The following is a 20,987-nucleotide window of genomic DNA, read 5'->3' on the forward strand; positions in this document are numbered from 1 at the left end:
ATAAAGATCTTAAATTGAAAAGACAAAATTTGTACTACTGTAAATGTCTTGGCAGTTCTGAGCATGTACTGCTCTGGCAGAGGCCACACATCTGGCTCTAAGGCCCCATCATATCGGGGCCTCACATCTACTTCTAATTCCAGTTTCAGAAGCTCTAATATCTCTGGCCTCTTATATCACTACACACTCACACTCACACACAAAAACAAGAATAAATCTTAAGGTGGCTACTAGGATGACTCAGGTTAAAAGTACTCGTTGCTCAATTCACGGCTGTTTATAAGTCTCAGGGATCCTTCTGATCTTCAAGGGCAATAGGCATGTTCAGTCATATACAAGGTACACAGACTTACATTCAGGCAAAACACCCATACAAATAAAAATGAGAAGAATAAATCTTAAAAAAAACTTTGACTAATCATTAGAGTAGAATATAGTCTTAAAGTACAGTCTACTAGCATTAATCTTTAGATGAACAATTTCATAAGAAGCACACTTCTAGGAGAGAAATCAAAAATTTTAAGTAATTGTTAATTCAGTAAAGAAACTTGAGTCTTAAATCAGGTTAGAATTGACAGAAGACCCCAATTTCATCAATTTCAGAAATCTTGGTGTGAGATTTCACACACAGATACATAAATAAGTAAATAAACAAATTTACTTTTAAAAGCACTAATCACAGACTCTAGCTGACAGTGTTTGTTCTTAAAAGAGCCACAAGAGGCTCTGTTGGACCCTCACATACACAACTCATCATGTAATGACAAACACCTGCAGCACTGACATCAAACAACTGGTCTTTGGTTGTACAACGACAACTCTAAAATGCACTTCTAAATAAGAAAAACAGACAGGCTCATGAGAATATTTTCAAGTGTTTTAGTTATTTCAATTTTATAAAACTGTCCATGTTTTACTCTTGAATTTTCATTTCTTTTTTACTCCCTTTAGTATCACCAACTTCTCATCTCTTGGGAGATGGGAATGTTTGAGTGAAGTGAGGAAAAGTAACAGCTGGCAAAAAAAAAAAAAAAATGGGAAAAAAAATCTACGAAGACTACACTATCTAGTCAATCTAAGATAGCTGAAATCTTAATTAGCATTAGTCACTAAGGGGAACAATCTTCATGAATATATAGTTTGAGAATTAAAAACTGCACATAAATCAAGAAAAACACAAAACTAACCATCATAAAAATACGAAATGGAAGTGGATTATGTTCTAAAATTAAATAGGAAAAGTACTCGAGGAAATTCATGTGGCCTACAATACATGGAAAGAAGATCAAGCATATTAGTTACCAGATAATACAAATTGAAATATCAAGAAAATGATCTTTTATATCCATAAATTAGCACAAGAAATAGGAATACAAAGCAGTGAGAACACCCCACACTGCTGGTGAGCTGGTAAATATGTGGCCATCTGGAGGATGCCGATGTCATTTGGCAGAGTTGAAGTATAAGCACAGGCCACAGATAGGCCACCGGCCAGAGACACTCTCATCTTCACAAAAGTTTGGACAAAGAACATCAGTATTTCACACGCATGAGAGCCTAGGTTCAATTACCACAAACTCTTATACAATGGTGTCAGTGCAAACAGAAAAATGGAAAAACCGCCTACAGCTAGCTAAGTCCCATTAGGCAATCATACACAAACTGTGGTCTGTCACTGATTTATACCACAGTTAAAAAGAGTAATCTAAATCTCAAAGATATAACAAGGAGAGATCTCAAAATAGAACTTCTTATAATATACCTACTATATAAAACATATGAATACACACTTTGCTAACTTCTCGGAAATAACTGGACCTAAATGATGACCACATCCAGCTACTTTTCCCAAAATGATATTCTTTCCTAGTTTTGAGCTTCACATAAATGGAATTATGAAATATGATCTCTGTGGCTTACACCTCCCCCCCTTATACTATAGGGGTAAGTTTCATAAAGCTTTCCATACAGCTGTAGATCATCCCCACTGCTACAACGTGTTTACATCTGTAAATATGTTGTAATTTATCCATCTTTTATCAATGTAATTTCAGTTGTTTTGGTATAACTGGTCTTTGTTGACAGACATATAATGCTCAGTCAGAAGACAAGAATATATTTACCTTTATCATCATAAAAATGTCATGTAAGTAGAGTGACACACTCTAAGTCCAGCACTCAGAAGACTGATGCATGAAGATTCCCAAATGTGAGATCAGCCAAAGCAACCAAGAAGTATGCTGTCTCCAAGAAAAAGGAAATGTTCCAAGCAGTAACACCAATTTATATTCTCATAAGCAATGTATGCGAGGAACTCCCTGCTTGCTTCTCTTTCACCAATGCTTAGTACAAACTGACTTTCATTAAGCATTTTAGTGTGTGTGTATCAGTGGAGTTTCAATTTTTCTGGGAGCTACATAAGGTGGTTATCTTTTCATTCAATTAATGGTCATTTCAATGTACTCTTGTGAAGCGCCTATAAAAAAATCTTGTGTTCTGGGTTTTGTTTGTTTTTGGTATGGATTTCAAGGGTTGATATATTCCAGGCATTAGTCCTGTGCTGGATGCAGGTACGGCAAATATCTTCTACTCTGTGACTGTTTTCATTAAGTTCAGCACCATCATTTGATAAGTTTCATTTTTTCTTTCAGTATTAGTGCCTTTTTATTGTCCTCATCAATCATGAAGATGCACCACTCTTTTCTTCTAAAAACACTTTAAATTTAGCACTTAGAATTAAACCTGAATTCATCTAGAGGTGTACTTTAAGAGGTAAGGCTATCTAACTGACATAGTTATCTTTATCATATAACAGCACCCTCTCACTGCTTCATTTCACAGCCACTTTTCTATGTACACATATTACTCAGATGGCTGTACAATGTATTCTTCAGTCAAAAACACAAGGGCAAAAACACAAATGATTTGAACAAAACAGCATCTCTATAGAGGGTTAAAGCAAAAGTGTCATTTCCTGTTATGTCCAGCATATATATGTAATAAAGGACAACATGGCCCAAAAAACTGTGTAAGAGGCACAAAAATGGCATTATGTAAGAGAACAATGAATACACATGTAAGGGGATAGAGAGATGGCTCAGCAGATAAAGAGCATTGTCTGCTCTGTCATAAGTCCTAAGTTCAATTCCCAACAACCACATGGTGCCTCAAAACCATCTATACTATAATCTAATGCCCTTTTCTGGCATGCAGGAATACAAGCAGAATCAAGCACTCATACATAAAATAAAGTAAAAATAATTTAAAATGACCACACACATATTTGCAGAGTTCTCTTCCATGTGCTACAGTACACAACTAAAAGAACACAACTAAGTAAGTATGACAGAAAGAGTATATTACTTATTCTTCTCCAAAAATACTAGACCATACTGAGTTAATTGTAGCAGCCAACAAATTGTTTAGGTATCTAGCTTTTTTAAAAATAATGTCATTATTTTATATAAAACCAAAGATAAAACTTCACAGTGCTTCAAAGAAATAGAAGATAGGTTAGACAATTACTTCCAAAGATCACACCTGTTAGGACCCTAAAAAGATTTCTATATGATCAGCTACCTAAAAAGTATGTGCAAATGCACTTAACTCCTGCCCACCAATGTAGCATAAGGCAAATTTAGGATTGGGTGATTTAAAGATGAATAATAAAACATGCTTCCAAAACTGAGAAAGCTTGGTGTGTAAGGGAGGAAGGCATTATTCTTTAGGAATCTCTTTCATAGCTGTGCTTAAAATTAACCTAACAAACAGAAAGAAGAAAACTAAAAATCACAGTACCAGCAGCTTTCGTGGTATTTAGCAGGATTTCTATTTTTGAACAATTGGTAAGAAAATATTTTTGTAAGATATATTATCTATCTTGGGAAATTTTGGTAGAAAAACATTCATACTTAAGTACCTCATGCCGGTCAGAGCCACATGGTGAGACTATCTCAAACAACAACAACAACAAAACAAAAACCCCAGCCACAGGACTACAGCTGTAATTCGATGGTAAAATACATACATACTTTACAAGACTGAGGCCCTGGCAATAAATAAACAGCCATGAATAATAATGCTACTGTTGCAGTAGTTACTATTAAATGCTACATACTGTTCTACACCACCCAGATGAAACAACGACCATTAAAATCTCCACTTACAGATTTAACAAATTAAAGCAAAGAAGCACTTTAGCAGCTTTTAGAGAGTATACAGTGCGGAGACAGAATTAAAGTACAGGTAGCCTGGTTCCTGATTTTATGACCATTAACACTGGATCATACAACATAACTATTACTAAAAGAACACACATGCAAAAAACCCAAATATTAAAACATTATTATTAAAAGACAATGTTTTCAAATTTAAAAAAAAAACCCTAAAACTTTATAAAGATATCTTCTTTTAAAAAACTTTAAATGGTTTCTGAATTAAGCTAGTGATTATAAACCACCAACTTGGTCCGCAAGCCTCATATGAGCACTTTGGGGTCACTGCTGTGCTCCAATCCTCTACTCTTCTAACCCACCCTACCAGCTAACAGAAAAAGGAACCAATGTTTCTTTTTCTCTCCTCTTCTAATTCTCAAAACATGGGTAACGATGATAATAGCACATTTCGAGTACAATTTTACAAGATTTACATACAATATTTGTAACAAGTAAGTGCAGGTAAAAAACATCATTACTCCACTTGCAGAGATAAGATGCAGTATGATATTATATGCTCAGAACCACCTGTTTGTAGAATGCCCTCAAACAATATCTGCTACACAATTAAATTTAGAACTAAAAAGGACTGCAAACTTTGAGAATTCAATAAATCAGATGTGACTTAGTTATATTTCCCATAACTGTATTACTGGCCTTTATATAATACAATACTTGGCAAAGTGTCAGTCTAATGAACAAATATACAAAGAAAATTTCTTTTTATATTTAGTTTAACTTGGGTACAAGTGAGGTTTTCTATATTGTAAAAATGAGTACTTTCATTAACATATGTGAGTCTCTTAGTGGTCAAAAGGAAATCAAATACAGCTTTAATCTAAAAAATAAAACAAACAACCAAACAAAAAACTGTCTCCCTTTTTTCCCCTTGGTGGCTTTACCTTTCCCCCTGAAACTCCTTGAGTTCTTAGAAAAACTAAACTTCTTGTAAACATCACTCTGGAAACAAACACCAGAGCAGATTGATGAGCTCTTATCATATTTCATGTCAAACCTTGTCTTTATTCAAGTGCAATAGTCTATTTGATTGCCATTAAGTGTGTAGTGTGTGAGTACTACAGTCTCTTGCTGAACCTGGAGAGAAAAGGGTTTGCCTGGACTGACTGGTCAGTCAGCTCCCTGCTTCCACAGCCTCCAGCAAGAGGTTACAGACTTGTTGCCATGCCCAAACACTGGTCTTCACACTTGCATAGCACTTTACTGGCTTTTCTCCCAATTCTTGGTCTCACATTTGACAATGGCTCAGACCCTAATTATCTATGACCTTGCTTTTATTTATTTATGGGACAGATATATATAAGGATATTAAAAGCCAAACAAGCAGAAGTAAAGATAATAGTCTTTAATGGATTTGATTTTTTTAAAGATGTATTTTGTATTACTGTGTATGAGTATTGGCTTACATATGAGTCTGTGCACCATGTGTGCCTGCAGGTGAGAAGAGGATGGTAGATCCCCTGGGACTAGAGTTCTGGTTGTTTGTAAGCTGCCATGTGGAAGATATTTTAGCTGTTTCACTTTTTAAGAAAAACTTATAAAATCTCAAATAACCAAAACTTTTACATATGATCTACATTTTAAACTGCAGAATATAAGAAATAGACAGAAGCCAACAAACAGTAAGAGGTAAATTGTTTTTCAGTAGACTACACCATCGCCTGCACTGGCACTTAGGACATGTCACTGCTCTGGCATGCTCTGCTAACCAGCTCTATTACTCAAGTAATTGCACATATATGTCCTTTCAGAATAGCCCTTCCCACTTGAGCTTTAATGACCTTGTTTACTTGGCTGGCCGAGTCTTTCTCACCATAACATCTGCCAAATGAAACTCTGAAGAAAATAATGAATAAGAGTGTAAGTACCTTTCAGTGGGCTGCTACCTCCACCTCAATACCATACACAGACACAGTTTCCATAAAATAAGTGTGATGGAGCTGGATGTGGTGGCGGCATGTCTTTAAAACCAGTACTCAAAAGGCAAAGGCAGGCAGATTTCTGTGAGTTCAAAGTCATACTGATCTACAAAGTGAGCTCCCTGTCAGCTAGGGCTACATAGTTTTAAAGAAAAACAAAAACAAACAAACAAAAAATATAAGACCAGGTAGTCCCATCTCCAGATATACAAGTGTGATTCTATCCCTGTGTACATCCCTAACTCTCCAAATAGCACTTTTATGTACCTAGACATAGATAAAGTTATGAGCTACAAAATCAGCCCAACACCTGGAACACAGAAAGGGTAAATAAAAATATTTCCTGTGCAGATGCACTATCAATGAAAATATACTTAAGTTGGACATAATTCCACTTAGACCCACACAGAACATACCTCACTTTACTGAGATATACAAAGAATTTGACCATTTTTTATTTCTTGTAAATTTTTTACCTAACAAACTAAACCATACCATTCTTTTGTAGTTTCTGCAACAGACTACTACCAATGAGCCTGGCAGAGTATCAAAGATATAATCAGGCCCACTTGTTATCAGTTGAGATCTTTTTTAAAACAGAATAGAGATTATAAATCAAATTATGGCTGTGTTTAATGTAAGGTAACATGTTACATGGTATAATTTCTTACCTTCAAAATCACATAAGTAACTGTAGTATATGTACAATCAATAGTAAAAGTATGTACAAGATACAGAAGAATAATTAACTATCTAGGGGAAAACAAGGAAAAACATCCCAGGCAGAAGTAAACAATGAAAGCTTACTGAAAGTTTAGAACTGCATGGAGATTGGAAAGGTAATGAAGAGTAAGGATAGTTTTTAAAGACATAACAACAGCCTCCCCCCAATCACATACACTTAAGATCGAAAACTAAACTTTAGAGCAGACAGGGAAAGAACAAAAGAGAACTGGAGACTTTAAGAATACCTTTAAGCCTAGCACAGCAGCTCAAACCTACATAATCCAGGCAAAAGGCTAAAGGAGTAGGGACACCATAATTTCAATACCAACCTGGATTATGGCATGAAGACCATGCCTCCAAAATAAGAGGAGACATAGAGAAAGAAAATCAAAAAGAAAAAGAAAAAGAAGAGGGGTGAGGGGAGCAGGATGGAGGAAGAGGGGAAGGAGGGAGAGGGGGAAGACCAGTAGAAAGGAGACTAGGAAGGGGAGTGGAGAAGGAGAGAGAAAAATAAAAACAAACAATCCCGAAGTAGGCTTCAACAAGTGGCTTACAAACAAATGGATAGGATTTTAGTAAGGGAACAAAGAAATAACTTAGCATTCAGAGAATCAGCAGTCTAGTTCAGGTCAAGCTTAGAGATAATATAAATAGGCACCTCTCTTCATCTAGTTACCTGCCAATCCACACACTCCACTTAAACAAATGGCACCAATTCTTATCAATTCTTCCTGAGTTGCTATGGTAAACAGCATGGGGTGCCCCAACTATTTTGAACTAAGTCTTATTAAGCCCTGGAAGGCCTATTTCTCCCTTGTGGAAAATGGAAACGATGTAAAGAAACTTAAACTGGATTACTGAATGATGGAGACAAGCTCCAGGAAAAAGAAGCCAGGTTACTCAGCACCAAAAGCCCAGAGATGAATACACCAGCCCACATTATCCAAAGAATAAATTGTTTTAAGTCAGTTAGTTTCAAGACGGTATGTTATGCATCAATTGGTAACTACAGGCATTATTAAATCTAGAGAATTTTGAGGTTTACCTTCAAAACAGCATCTGAAATTTTTTCCACTTTTTTTTTTTTTTTTTTTTAATTCTCTTTAGCTTTCTCACCTCGAAGTATCCTTATGGCTTCCCTCTTCTCTGGCTGCTCCTAGCCTCAACCTCACCTCAGTCTCAATCCGAAATACCCAAGCCTCGCCTCAGTCTCAATCCGAAATACCTAAACTTTAAATGCTGAAGATCTGTAAGCTCAGTCTTGAGTTCTTGGCAGCTTATACTCATCCCTAACCCACCTGTTCACAGGAATATTTAGATAACAACTTGAATATACCCAGCCAAATTCTCTCCTCTGAATACCAAATTCTTCTCTACCCAACATTCACTCTTACTTTTATTTTTAATACTAATTACTCACTTTGTATCCCAGATGTAGCCCCCTACCTCATTCCCTCCCAATTCTACCCTCCCTCCCTCCTTCTCCTCCCTGCCCCTCTCCAAGTCCACTGATAAGTAGGGGAGGTCCTCCTCCCCTTCCATCTGACCCTAGCCTATCAGGTCTCATCAGGACTGGCTGCACTGCCTTCCTCTGTGGCCTGGTAAGGCTGATCCCCCCTCAAAGGGAGGTGATCAAAGAAAGAGCAGGCCACTGACTTCATGTCAAAGACAGTCTCTGTTATCATTACTAGGAAACCCACTTGGACACTGAGCTGCCATGGGCTACATCTGTGTAAAGGTTCTAGGTTATCTCAATGAATGGTCCTTAGTTGGAGTATTGGTCTCTGCAGGGTCCTGGGCCCAGGTACTTTGGCTCTGTTGTTCTCCTTGTGGAGTTACTGTTACCTCCAGGTCTTTCAATCTCTTCCTTCTTTCATAAGATTCCCTGCACTCTGCCCAAAGTTTGGCTATGAGCCTCAGCATCTACTTTGATACCCTGCTGGATAGAATCTTTCAGAGGTCCTCTGTGGTAGGCTCCTGTCCTGTTTCCTATTTTCTCCCTCTTCCGATGTTGGTCCTATTTGCCTTTTTGAGTGGGATTGATCATCTTACCCAGGGTCTCCTTCTTGCTTAGCTTCTGTAGGTATATGTTTATCCTATATTTTATGTCTAATATCCACTTATAAGTGAGTATATACCATGTGTGTCTTTCTGCTTCTGGGATAGCTCATGCAGGATATTTTCTAGATCCTACCATTTGGCTGCAAATTCCATGATTTCCTTGTTTTTAATTGCTGAGTAGTATTCCATTGTGTAAATGTACAACAATTTCTGTATCCATTCCTCAGTTGATGGACATCTGGGTTGTTTCCAGCTTCTGGCTATTACAAATAAAGCTGTTACAAATATGGTTGAACAAATGTCCTTGTTGTATACTTGAGCATGTTTTGGATATATACCTAGAAGTGGTATAGCTGGATCTTGAGGAAGCACAATTCCTAACTGTCTGAGAAAGCGCCAGACTGATTTCCAAAGTGGTTGTTCAAGTTTACATTCCCACCAGCAGTGGAGGATGGTTCCCGTTTCTTCACATCCTCTCCAGCATGTGTTGTCACTTGGGTTTTTGATCTTAGCCATTCTGATGGGTGAAATCTCAGGGTCATTTTGATTTGCATCTCCAGGATGGCTAAGGACGGCTGAACATTTCTTTAAGTGTTTCTCTGCCATTTGGTATTCCTCTATTGAGAATTCTCTGTTTATTAGCTCTGTACCCCATTTTTTAATTGGATTACTTGATTTGTTGCTTTTTAACTTCTTGAGTTTTTTTTTAATATATTCTCAGTATTAGCCCTCTATCAGATATAGGGTTGGTGAAGATATCAGAAGGTGAAAAGATCTCCCATGCTCATGGATCAGTAGGATTAACATAGTAAAAATGGCCATCCTACCAAAATCAATCTACAGATTCAATGCAATTCCCATCAAAATACCAACACAATTCTTTACAGACCTTGAAAGAACAATTCTCAACTTCATATGGAAAAACAAAAAATCCAGAATTGCCAAAATGATCCTGTATAACAACAGATTGTCTGGAGGTATCTCTATCCCTGATCTCAAGCTATACTACAGAGCAATAGTAATAAAAACTGCATGGTACTGGCATAGAAACAGAATGGTGGATCAATGGGATTGAATAGAAGACCCAGAAATAAACCCACACACTTACAGATACTTGATTTTTTTTTTACAAAGAAGCCCAAACCACACAATGAAAAAAAAAAAAAAAAAGACAGTATCTTCAACAAATGGTGCTGGTTTAACTGGATGTTTACATGTAGAAAATATGCAAATAGATCCATATTTATCACCCTGCACAAAACTAAAGTCCAAGTGGATCAAAGACCTCAATGTAAATCCAGACACACTAAATCTGTTAGAAGAAAAAGTGGGAAAGAGCCTTGAACTCATTGGCACAGGAAACAACTTCCTTCATAGAACAACAACAACACAATTAAGATCAACAATCAATTAACGGAACCTCATGAAACTGAAAAGTGTCTATAAAGCAAAAGACACTGTCAGCCGAACGACAGCCTACAGACTGAGAAAGGTTCTTCAAAGGTTCTTCACTCTTATTTTTAAATATTTATTTATTTATTATTTATACAGTAGTCTTCCTGCATGTATGCCTGCAGGCCAGAAGAGGGCACCAGAATTCATTATAGATGGTTATGAGCCACCACATGGTTGCTGTGAATTGAATTGAATTCAGGACCTTTGGAAGAACAGCCAGTTCTCTTAACCTCTGAGGCTTCTCTCCAGCCCCAATATTTACTCTTAAGTGATTTCAGATACCTTAAAACCATCCTAAGCCAGGTGTTGTGGTGCAGGCCTGTAATCCCAACACTTAGGGAGGTAGAGGCAGGCAATTTCTGTGACTTTAAGGCCAGCCTAGTCTACAAATCAAGTCCAGGACAACAAAAGCTACACAGAGAAACCCTGTCTCAAAAAACAAAAACAAAACCCACTCACTCCCCAACCCTAAGCATTCTAAAATGAACTCATGATTTCTCTTCTTCCATAACTCTTCTAAAATCTAGGCCAGGAAATGAATGGCACCATCATTATTATCTACACAGTTCTGTAGCAGCCATTTTTCCTGACCCTTAAACCTTAAATACAATTTCTGACAGTGACTTTTACTAATTTAATGTCCTAAATATTTCTTTAAATTGTGGGGCTTGTCATCTCTTGTACTACCACACCATCTCCTTGCTCAAATTGCTAAATTTAATTCAGCAGTGCCTACCTAGTCTTCCAGAACTTACTTGTCTTCTCTTCTTCTCCAACCACTACACAAAACTTTCAATGACATTTGCCTGTCTTGTTCATGCTAGGCAAGCTCTCAAACACTGAGCTACCTTGCCAGAATACATTCCCCTACACTTTTTGTTAATGCTCCAAGTGCCATTAGACTTGTTTTAGTTTCTCTTTCTAAAAGCATTTCCTTCAGAGGAAAACAGTCCCTCTTCCTGATTCGATCTTCCTCTCTTCTGGTCTTTTCTTAGACAGAGGGTCATTCTGCAGCCCAAGTTGGCACAGGAATCCTTCTATCTCAAGTGCTAAAACTGCAGAACTGAGCCACCACACTGGCTTCTCTTCAGATACTAACAACCCATGACCTTACTGACTAGATCTACTATAGTAACTTTAAGCCCTCATAAAATATTCCTCTCTACTCTTCCCCAATTTGTTCCTAGTGCTAGAGGCTGAGCCCAGTACTTCACACATACAAAGATAGCACTCTTCCACTGAGCTAGATAACATTTCACATTCCTCCCTTTTAGGAGAATAAATGATGAATGCAAGTTTACTTTCATCCACCTAATTATCTTTAATAATTTCCATTTTTTCCAGAACCTTGAGGCAGGACTCCTGCTCACTTTGCTTTCTATTCTATGCTTAGACTCTAGCTTATCTAGCTCACAGAAGTTGCTCAATAAGTATGGCTGAGTGAAAAGGAAAGGACTAATGATGTGACTGGCTAAACTGTGAAGGAATTGAGGAATCTACTCAACAATTGAAAGCAATAAGACAGTGTGAGCAGAATAAATATACAAATGGCTATTTTAGAGAAATTCTGCCACTTGTGACAGATTAAAGGCAGTCATGAAAAGAACTGGGCCAACAAGAGGGCCAGCAGATAAAAATGCTTGCCACCAAAACCCACAAGGTAGAAGAAAAAAACTGGCTCCCAAAAAAACAACCTCTGCAGAGGCACCATGGCACGTATGTATTCAACTCACATACAAAACAAACAAAAAAAAAAACAAATAAATATAATTTTAAAAAAAGACAGGACTAAAGAGGTAGCTCAACAGTTAAGCACATACTGATCTTCCAGAAGACCTGAAATCAGTTCCCGGCACCCACATCAGACACCTCACAACTAGCTGTAACGAGCTTCACGGGATCCAATACCTTCTTCTAGCCTCCTCAGGCACCTGTACTCATGTATACAAACCCACACAGCCATACATAATTGAAAAATAAAAATAAACAAATGATTTGTTAAAAGAATGCACTAACACTTGTAGCATATGAGGCTCAAGGTCTAATCCTCAATGTAGAAAAAAAGGAAGGCAGGCAGGCAGGGAAGGAGGGAAGGAGGGAAGGAGGAAGGCAGAGAAGGAAAAGTGGGCATGGGGTGTGGGGAGGGGGATGACACTAAACAATGAAAGAACCTGACACCAAAAACAAAGAAATGACATAGAGCCTGGTATTGTGTCCTACAACCCTAATGCTATCTATACTGCTACAATGACAGGAAATACTTACACATTCAAAATCATACCATATGACTTAAACTATAAACTAAGTTCTAAACATCTCCCACCAACACAAATCAGAACGTTTCTCAAAAGATGTACACTCTTAAGAATGCAACTATATATGTTAACTATTTCCCAAACCATTCAGAATTGAGCATAAAATATTTAACCTGGAGTAAATAATAAACTATTAAATCAGAAAGTTAATTTAAAGCATATAGATAAAGAAAACCAAAGTAAAAGCTTTATATATCATTTTGGAGAGCCAAATATCAGTTTTAAAAAATCTCCATTTACTGAACTCATACAATAATCCTAACTTCCATCAGATTCCCTGTTTTATTTAACGAATCTATTACTATACCTAGACTCTAAGGAATGGCAACAATTTAAGGTATTTCTTTGCTTTCTAAAACTTAAGATCGAGCATACACATTTTCCCCTGAGCAGTAAGATGACTGAGTGGGTGAGGGTGCTGTCCTTACTAGTCTGAGCACTTGAGTTCCATGTAGCCCAGGCTGATCTGGAACTCACAGACATCTTGCCTGTGTCTTACCGTCCCTTACCCAGGCATTTCTTCTGGCCAAATAAACTGCTACCTCCCACTTAAACTCAAGCCTGAGGGTGCACAAATTACCTTAAAAGAAACTTTCAAACCTCTCTAAAACTGTCTCATCTTTGTTCAGTGACAGCAAGGACTTTAACCTTAAAATGCCGTTATACTCATTCTAAAGACAAGAACACTACCCTTGTAACAGGAGAGAATAAGTTAGGTCTCTAATTAGCTACAGAGCCAGGATTCAAAACTTGGTCTTTAACATAAACACTTCAATCTGTGCATTTTAAATAACTTAAATTTGAAGTGAATATAAATATGAATACATAATCTATTTTCTCTTTTAGATAAGAAACTTCCTGTCTATTCACAAAGTGGGAGGAGGGAAATATGACACATGATATGACACACGAAGAAACATCAACACAATAGTAAGAATCACTCCTAACCCAGGTGCATGGTCACTTTTTAAGCATAAAACACCTGACCCAATTCTAAGTCTGAGGCAAAATATAAGCTTTGAACAAGCCATTATACAATAAAACAAAGAAAGATTCAGGTTTCTAAAAGTATAATTTCTTTATTATTCCTTTGATTCCAGATCTTTCCCCTATTCTAATCAATCCCCCCATACACACACACAAATCTCAATGTAACCCATACAGACATTAGTTAAGTTGTCAAGTTCTACTTGATGAATGCTGATATGGACTGTCCTATGTAAGTCTAGAATGAGCTTCATGTAAGGAAGCCACTTGCTCTCCAAAGTCTGCTGCTTTCTTGAAAGCCAAAGCTTACTTGCAGGATGTTTTGTAAAATGAGCCACTTGACATCAACTATCCACCAAAAAGCAACCGAGACCCAAAGAACATGAAGCAAGGCACTCTACTTCTGGGACTACCCAGTCAGACCTATCTTTAAAATGCAAGTCTCTTTGCTTTTGTTGGTACTGTTTTCCAATTAGACCGCTAAATCAACTTAAAAAAAAGTCCACCAACATTCAACTAGAGCAGTGGCTCTCAACCTTCCAATGCTGCAATCGTTTAATACTGCCATGTTGTGGTGACCCCCTAACTAGAAAACTTATTTTGTTGATACTTCATAATAATAATTTTGCTACTGTTATGAACTGTAATGTAAATATCTGATATATAACCCCTGTGGGGGGGTCAACCCACAGATTGAGAACCTCTGAACTAGAGGCTTGTTCATCTGTCAGTTTGTTTACTGGAGAAAATATGCATTCAAAAAGAAAACAACCCTGTATGGTAGCAAGTGGTACATGCCTATAATCGTAACACTTGGGAAATAAAAGAAGGAGATTGAATCTAGGCTACATGAGACCCTGTCTCAAAACTAATGAAAATGCTTACATAACTTACTAAGGGGAAAACTAGTATCTCCAGTCCCAATTTCTCAGATTTGCTTAAGTAATATTTTTCAAGAGAATTTAATGCCTTTAATGTTTCTTAAAGCTCGTCTCTCAAATACAATACTGCCTTAGTTAGGTAGTCTTTTATTCAAAAGAAACAGAAGACAAAAAGGACATTGTATTAGGTCTTTATAGATTTATTTCTGCTTCCTAATTCCCAGTAGACATCTCCCTGTTGTTGGGTCTTCTACCTTCTGGATTTCACATTATCTATTATGAGGAAAGAAGGCAGACCCTCAACCTCTCTTCTCTAAGGGTTTGCTTTCCAATAATCTCAATCTTTAGAACTTTTTCTAACTACTTCGAAGAACAGCAATTGTAAATGCAAGGACATCCAAACTAAAATTATCTGGTCATGCATAAAAGATATCCTAGGATTTATGCATTTCCTATGGTATCAAGCACAAGTTGACAGAAAAATAAGGGATGGAGGATGGGCCAGGGTTGTAGCTAAGTGGCACAGAGCTTGCTACAGAAGTCATGTGAGGCCCAGGGCTCAATACCCAGAACTGTATATGTGTCATTCATATTTATATAAAAAAATGCCAAAGAATACTGTTCATTTCAAAATGATTAACTTTATTTCAAAAATTTCACCTCAATTATATATATATATATATGTACACATACATACATACATATACTCACTCACACATACATACATAAGTAAGTATGAGCACCTAAGATCTGCTGAACCCACGTAAAACGTCAAGTACAGCAGAACATACCTATATTCCAGTGCTAGATAGACACAGCAAGATTCCTGGGGTTTTCTGGACAGGAAGTTTAACTGAATCAGAGTTCCACTAGAGACCCTGTCTCAAGAAATAAGGTAGAAAGCAGGAAAGGAAGGTGCCCGAACAATACCTCTGGCTACCACATGCATGTCCACACAAGTCCACACACATTTAAAAAACATACACACACACACACACACACACACACACACAGAGAGAGAGAGAGAGAGAGAGAGAGAGAGATACACACACCCTTATCGAAGGCCAAGCAATTTAATAATTTAGTTGAAAACTCCCCAAAACAACAAAGACAAGTGTAAGAGAAAGGGGAATTGGGAGAAAGAAAGGAGAAATAGCTGGATACAATCACAGCCAGCATGCTTGGCACTCAAGGACCAGGTTAAGCTCAACCTCAAGAGATTCCCCTGCCTCTACCTCCAGAGTCCTGAAATTATAGGCATGTGCCACTGTGCTCAGCAGTAAAGGAAATGCATTATAAACGAAAGAAAGAAAAAAGTTCAATTCAGAATTCTACTATCCAGGAAGAACTGAAATGGAATGATGCAAAGGGCAATGCTGGGAGAGACTATGAAAGAGTAACATAAGCTCTAAACTGAAATGATCTACCAGGAGCCCACCACCTAGCACAAGAAAAAAAAAAAAAAAAAAAAAAATCACCCCTCAAGACAAAGCACTGAGCCTCGAGCCCAAACATCAGAATACAAAACAGGACATTCCAGGGCTCCCCAAACTATGGTCCAAAAGCCCTCTGTAGCCCAGTCTATCTCTGGAAAAAAAAAAAAAAGCGTGCAGATATATTGTTTGAGTGCTTCCTTCCTACAATAGAAGAACTCAGTAACTAATAAAAACCACGTGGGTTGAAAATGTAATCATCCTTCTTTAAAATATAATTATACATTTTATATGCATATTTACATATATACACATATATGTGTGCCACAGTCCATGTGTGGAGGTCAGAGAACAACTTTCAAGAGTGGTTCGCTTATCTCCAAAAGGCTCTAGGGGCACTATTTAGTCCTTTAATTAAAAAGTTTACAAACTGTGAAGGCTAATCTTAATTATCAACTTGACACAAAAGGAAAAAGAAAGTTCATCTGAGGAACTGCCTCATCAGATTGGTCTGTGGGCATGTCTAAGGGAAGATTTTCTTGATTGCTAATTGATGTGGCAGGGCCCAGCCTGATTACTGGAAGTGTCATTCCTGGGCAGCCCTGTATAGGACAAACAGCTAGGCAAGCCAAGGAAAGCAAGCCAGTATGCTGCATTCCTCTGCAGTCTCTGTTTCAGTTCCTGCCTCCTGGTTCCTGCTTTGAGCTCCTGTCCTGGCTTCCTTCAGAGATGGACAAAACTTTTAAGATGTAATAAACTCCCCAAATTGGTTTTGGTGTTTCATCATAGCAACAAAAAGAAAAATAGAACACAAACCTCATGTTACAGAGAAAGCAATTTTAGAATATATACACACAGAGATTAAGTACATATGATTTTCCTCCCAAATGAAAGAAATTGAATCCAGGGCCTACCGATTGTCTATAAGCATGCTATACTGAGCTACATTCCCTGTCCGAATATATATAATTACTAAACTTTAAAACGTACATACACTGGGAATGGTACATACCCCATATAATTTAATACTACTAAGTAATTCAATAAAAAGAAATTAGGTCTCAGGACATCTCAGTTTACTCAAGTTTAGAAAATGAGATGAACTACTGGGTTCCATAAGTGCTTTACAATACAGAGAGAGTAATCTAAAGTTAAACTTTTCAAACTAAAATGGTCAAAACATTTCTCAAGAATTGTTTTTACTGTGATGAAAGACATTGATGAAAAAGATAGTACTAATATTCTTCAAGTTTAGTTCAATAAAATATGAACTGCTTCACAGCTAATGCACTTTTTGGTTTTTTCATTTGGTTTCTTTTTCAGTTTTCTTTTAAGACAGAGTCATAACTATGTAGCCAAGGCAAACTCATAATCTTCCTCCCTCCCCAATGCTGCAATTTATAGGCATGCACCACCATGCCCAGCAATAACTATGTTTAAAAAAAAAAATTAGGAGAGATAAAAGTCAAATGCAAACTTGTTCTAATCGACCTCTGAAGCTTAACTGCCTGATATTTACTATGATAATAAGTATATAAACTAAAAGAACACTTCATGAACTATTTTTTTAAAAAATCTAGTTGTAGCTAACAACTCAATGCAATTTCACTTAGCTACAACAGAAAGGCTATGTCCTTTTATGAGAATAAATATTAAACTAAGGCTCTGAAGAGTATGGGAAGACCAAATTCCTCCCAATATGGCTGTTAAGCTCAGAAAGATAGCCTCTAGTAACTGAAAGTTGGGGTCGGATCATCATCAACAATGAATTGAGCTTCAAGTTAATTTACCAAATAAACCTGAATAATCAGGTTAGTGTTATCATTCTGTGTTGAATCAGATTCTCCAACAAAAAAAGGCACAGTCCCCAGAGAGAACTACACTCTACTCTGCTCACCTTTAAGGCTTTCTCTGAGGCCTTCCGAGATGACTAGCATCAGACTTTTGAGGAAGGCTAGCCATTAGACAAGGCTTTTCCCCACGATATGACTGCTTGAAGTGACATCCAGGATCAGGTCGATCCTGTATCCAGGAATCATGACCCTCCCTGAGGCACCAGTCATCATGAGACAGTCAGTGCACTTTGGCACTTCTTGAAAACCACTGGGCTGCTCCTTTAGCTGAAAGGAAAAAAAACATCAAAACCACAACAAACAAAACAAGGGGGAGGGGGAATCAGTAATTCAATCTGAAAAGAGAGTGTGGGGGAAAAATATACCAAAACAGCCTTGTCTAGATCAAAATTTAGTCTTGCTTTGGTGTAAAAGCCAATGTTTCAAGATTGTTCTCCAGTCACTTCATGAAGTTTATTTTTAATATACAAATCTAAAAAACTTAAAATCTACTGTATTACACCTGAAAAGAACCAGAAGTGGAAATAGAAACCAAAAGTTTAAAATAGTGGGACTAGAGCTAAGTAAATATAATCAACATATTTATAAGTAACTAGAAGCCTAATGCTTATGTTAGTGTGGCCATTAGGAATTCCAATGATAACAGTTTCATTCTCTCAGACTTAAATCTGACTCAGGAAGGCAGACAATAACAAAAAAAGACTAAACTCAACAAAAAGTTGACCACACTGGGTATATATAGCTGCATTCAAAGCACTTGGAAGGATAAAGCAGAAGAGCAAAATTGAAGGCTTACATAATGACACATGTAAAGTTTTGAGGTAATTCTTTTTCCAGTGTACACATAAAAAAGCTAAAGGATATGGAGCCCAGCCTTTAGGCTAGACTAGTCGGCTAGGGAACCCCAGATATCTTTGTGTCTCTGCCCTTAGTTGCATAAAGAGCCCAGCATTTTCATGGGATACCAACTCAGATCCTCAGTCTTTTACTGACTAAGGTAATTAATACTACCTACATAGACACATGTTGAAAGCCTAAAAATAGTGCTTACTAGACCATTCTTTTAAAATATGATTAAAAGCTGAGTTGGGTGTGATAATACACACTGTCATCCAAACACTGACGCAGGAGAGTGGGTGAGTTTCAGGGCAGCCTAGACTGACATATTAAGACACTGTCACAAAAACAAAACAAAACAAAACAAAACCAGAGACAAATCTATAGACTTCTTCCTAGCATAGTGTACATGTGTGCAAACACAACGCTTAAATTACTTGAAGAAATTTACAGAGCCCTTAGGAGGCCAAGGTTCTAGGATCAGAACCCTGTAAAATACTTTTCCTCTTACCTACCTACCTAACCAATCTTTTAAAGCCTGCCTCAGATACTACCAAATCTCTTCCAGTTTCTACCTACCTGCCTAACCGGGCTAAATTCCCACACACACATGATTTTTCTTGGGTTATCGCATGTTGCCTACTCATTCTTTCCACACAGTACCTCCTTTAGTCTTCAGTCTTTCCTCACTCACCTGGCTGGCAGAATAGCTTTGCTAAAAATGCAAACTGGTCAACTTCAATCTTAATACCTTCTCCTGCAAATGTTAGCATAATAAAATTCTATATCCTTAGAGCACTGTCAACTGCATTCTATGCATAATATTAAATGGATCTTATACTTTCCAATTTATAATCACCTACTAAATGGTATTCATGTATTTATACTTTAGCATACTGTTCTGGCATACTGTTCTCTCTTGGAACATCACAACTCAATTCCTTACACAAAATTTAAAGTTTCTTTGTTTATACTCTGAGAAACTTCATTTTATTTCTGCACTGACATTTCTCACTCAGTATACTACAAGTGCTCATTTTGTTGCCTACTTCCAAAAACAGTATGTTTTGTAGGGGCAAGCATCTTATTTACTTCCATATTTGCTCCTGCAGTGCCTAGAATATAAAGTGAATCCAGGAAGGAAGAAAATGGAGACAAAAAATATAGTCAGAAAAAGAAAATGTAAATGATCTATATCCAATGAATTCTCTTGAATGTTCTTACAAAGGTGACTTGGTAGAGGTAACAAAGTACAAGTCTAAATATTTAATCACAAATAAGATGTAACTCCTTAAGAATTACTAGATCCCAATCATATCAGTATGAAGAGGCCACTACAGAATAACATAAAACTCATAAACATTCCATCACTCCATGAAACTCAAGATGTCTTTCAGTCTTTTTTAAAACAAAGAAAGTTGCTGGATGCTCTAAGTATCCCCAGAGTCACTTAGGGAATCACTCCAAATATGTATTTTTAAGTCTTTACCTATCAAATAGTTATAATAACCTTTGGCAAATTTTTGTGATTTCAGTGAATAAAAATATTTTGGGGAGGGAGGGAAACTCCTTCAAAAACTTTCTCAATCATTTCAGTTTCTCAATCATTTCAGATACTAGAATCATACTACTTCTGAATCAGAAGGCAAATGCATAACTACACACCACTGTCAAATAAAGTAAAACTATTTTCAATGATCTAGAAAACTATTTTCTAGAATGATCCAGAAAAAAAAATGCTGGTTATCAAATTCAATAATTCAAAGTTTGATGGACTTCAGTACCAACTTTAAGAACTGATAAATTAGTATACAAGAGCAACTGAACCCATATGCTGAAACTATTCTGACATTCTTGCTCAATCCAAGTGTCTTAACCGGACATCTCTCTAGGAAGTTATAAAAGTAATCAGCTTGGTCCTAAAAACCTAGTTAGCATTGCAAAGGCAAGAGTTCATTTTGACAAATACCTCTTGGGGGCGGGGGGGGGGGGTCGTCCCTTCACGGCAATCATAATATGAAAGTGGCAACAGACTCTTCTGTACACACACGTACATACACACATACACATACACACACACACACACACACATACACACACACACAATCTCAATATTTGAAATAGAATACTACTATTAGCACCTTTGGAAATAGGAAAAATAATGGTTTCACTACACTGAACTGTTTAAACAGGATTTCTTCTGCTGCCGGAACAATGCACTTTCAATTCAGAACACATTCCTGCTGCAACTCAGTACTCGAGAGGATCTTTGTAAACAAAACAAAACA

The 20,987-nt window shown here is 37.1% G+C and overlaps 1 protein-coding gene across 3 annotated transcripts in view; it reads right to left on the minus strand.

Moving 5' to 3' along the window:
* Window positions 1–20,987, minus strand: part of Ints6 (integrator complex subunit 6) — a 72,434-nt gene that overhangs the window by 24,940 nt on the left and 26,507 nt on the right. The window contains exon 2 of one of the 3 annotated variants that reach the window (XM_055609644.1): window positions 17,907–18,129. The exons of the other annotated variants lie outside the window; for them this stretch is intronic. The gene's annotated coding sequence lies outside the window, so the exon portion shown is untranslated. The remainder of the gene's footprint in view (window positions 1–17,906; window positions 18,130–20,987) is intronic. 3 annotated transcript variants of the gene reach the window in all.

This window comes from Psammomys obesus, unplaced genomic scaffold (assembly GCF_907164565.1).
Source record: "Psammomys obesus unplaced genomic scaffold, mPsaObe1.curated_primary_1811, whole genome shotgun sequence".
NCBI classification, from domain to species: Eukaryota; Metazoa; Chordata; class Mammalia; order Rodentia; family Muridae; genus Psammomys; species Psammomys obesus.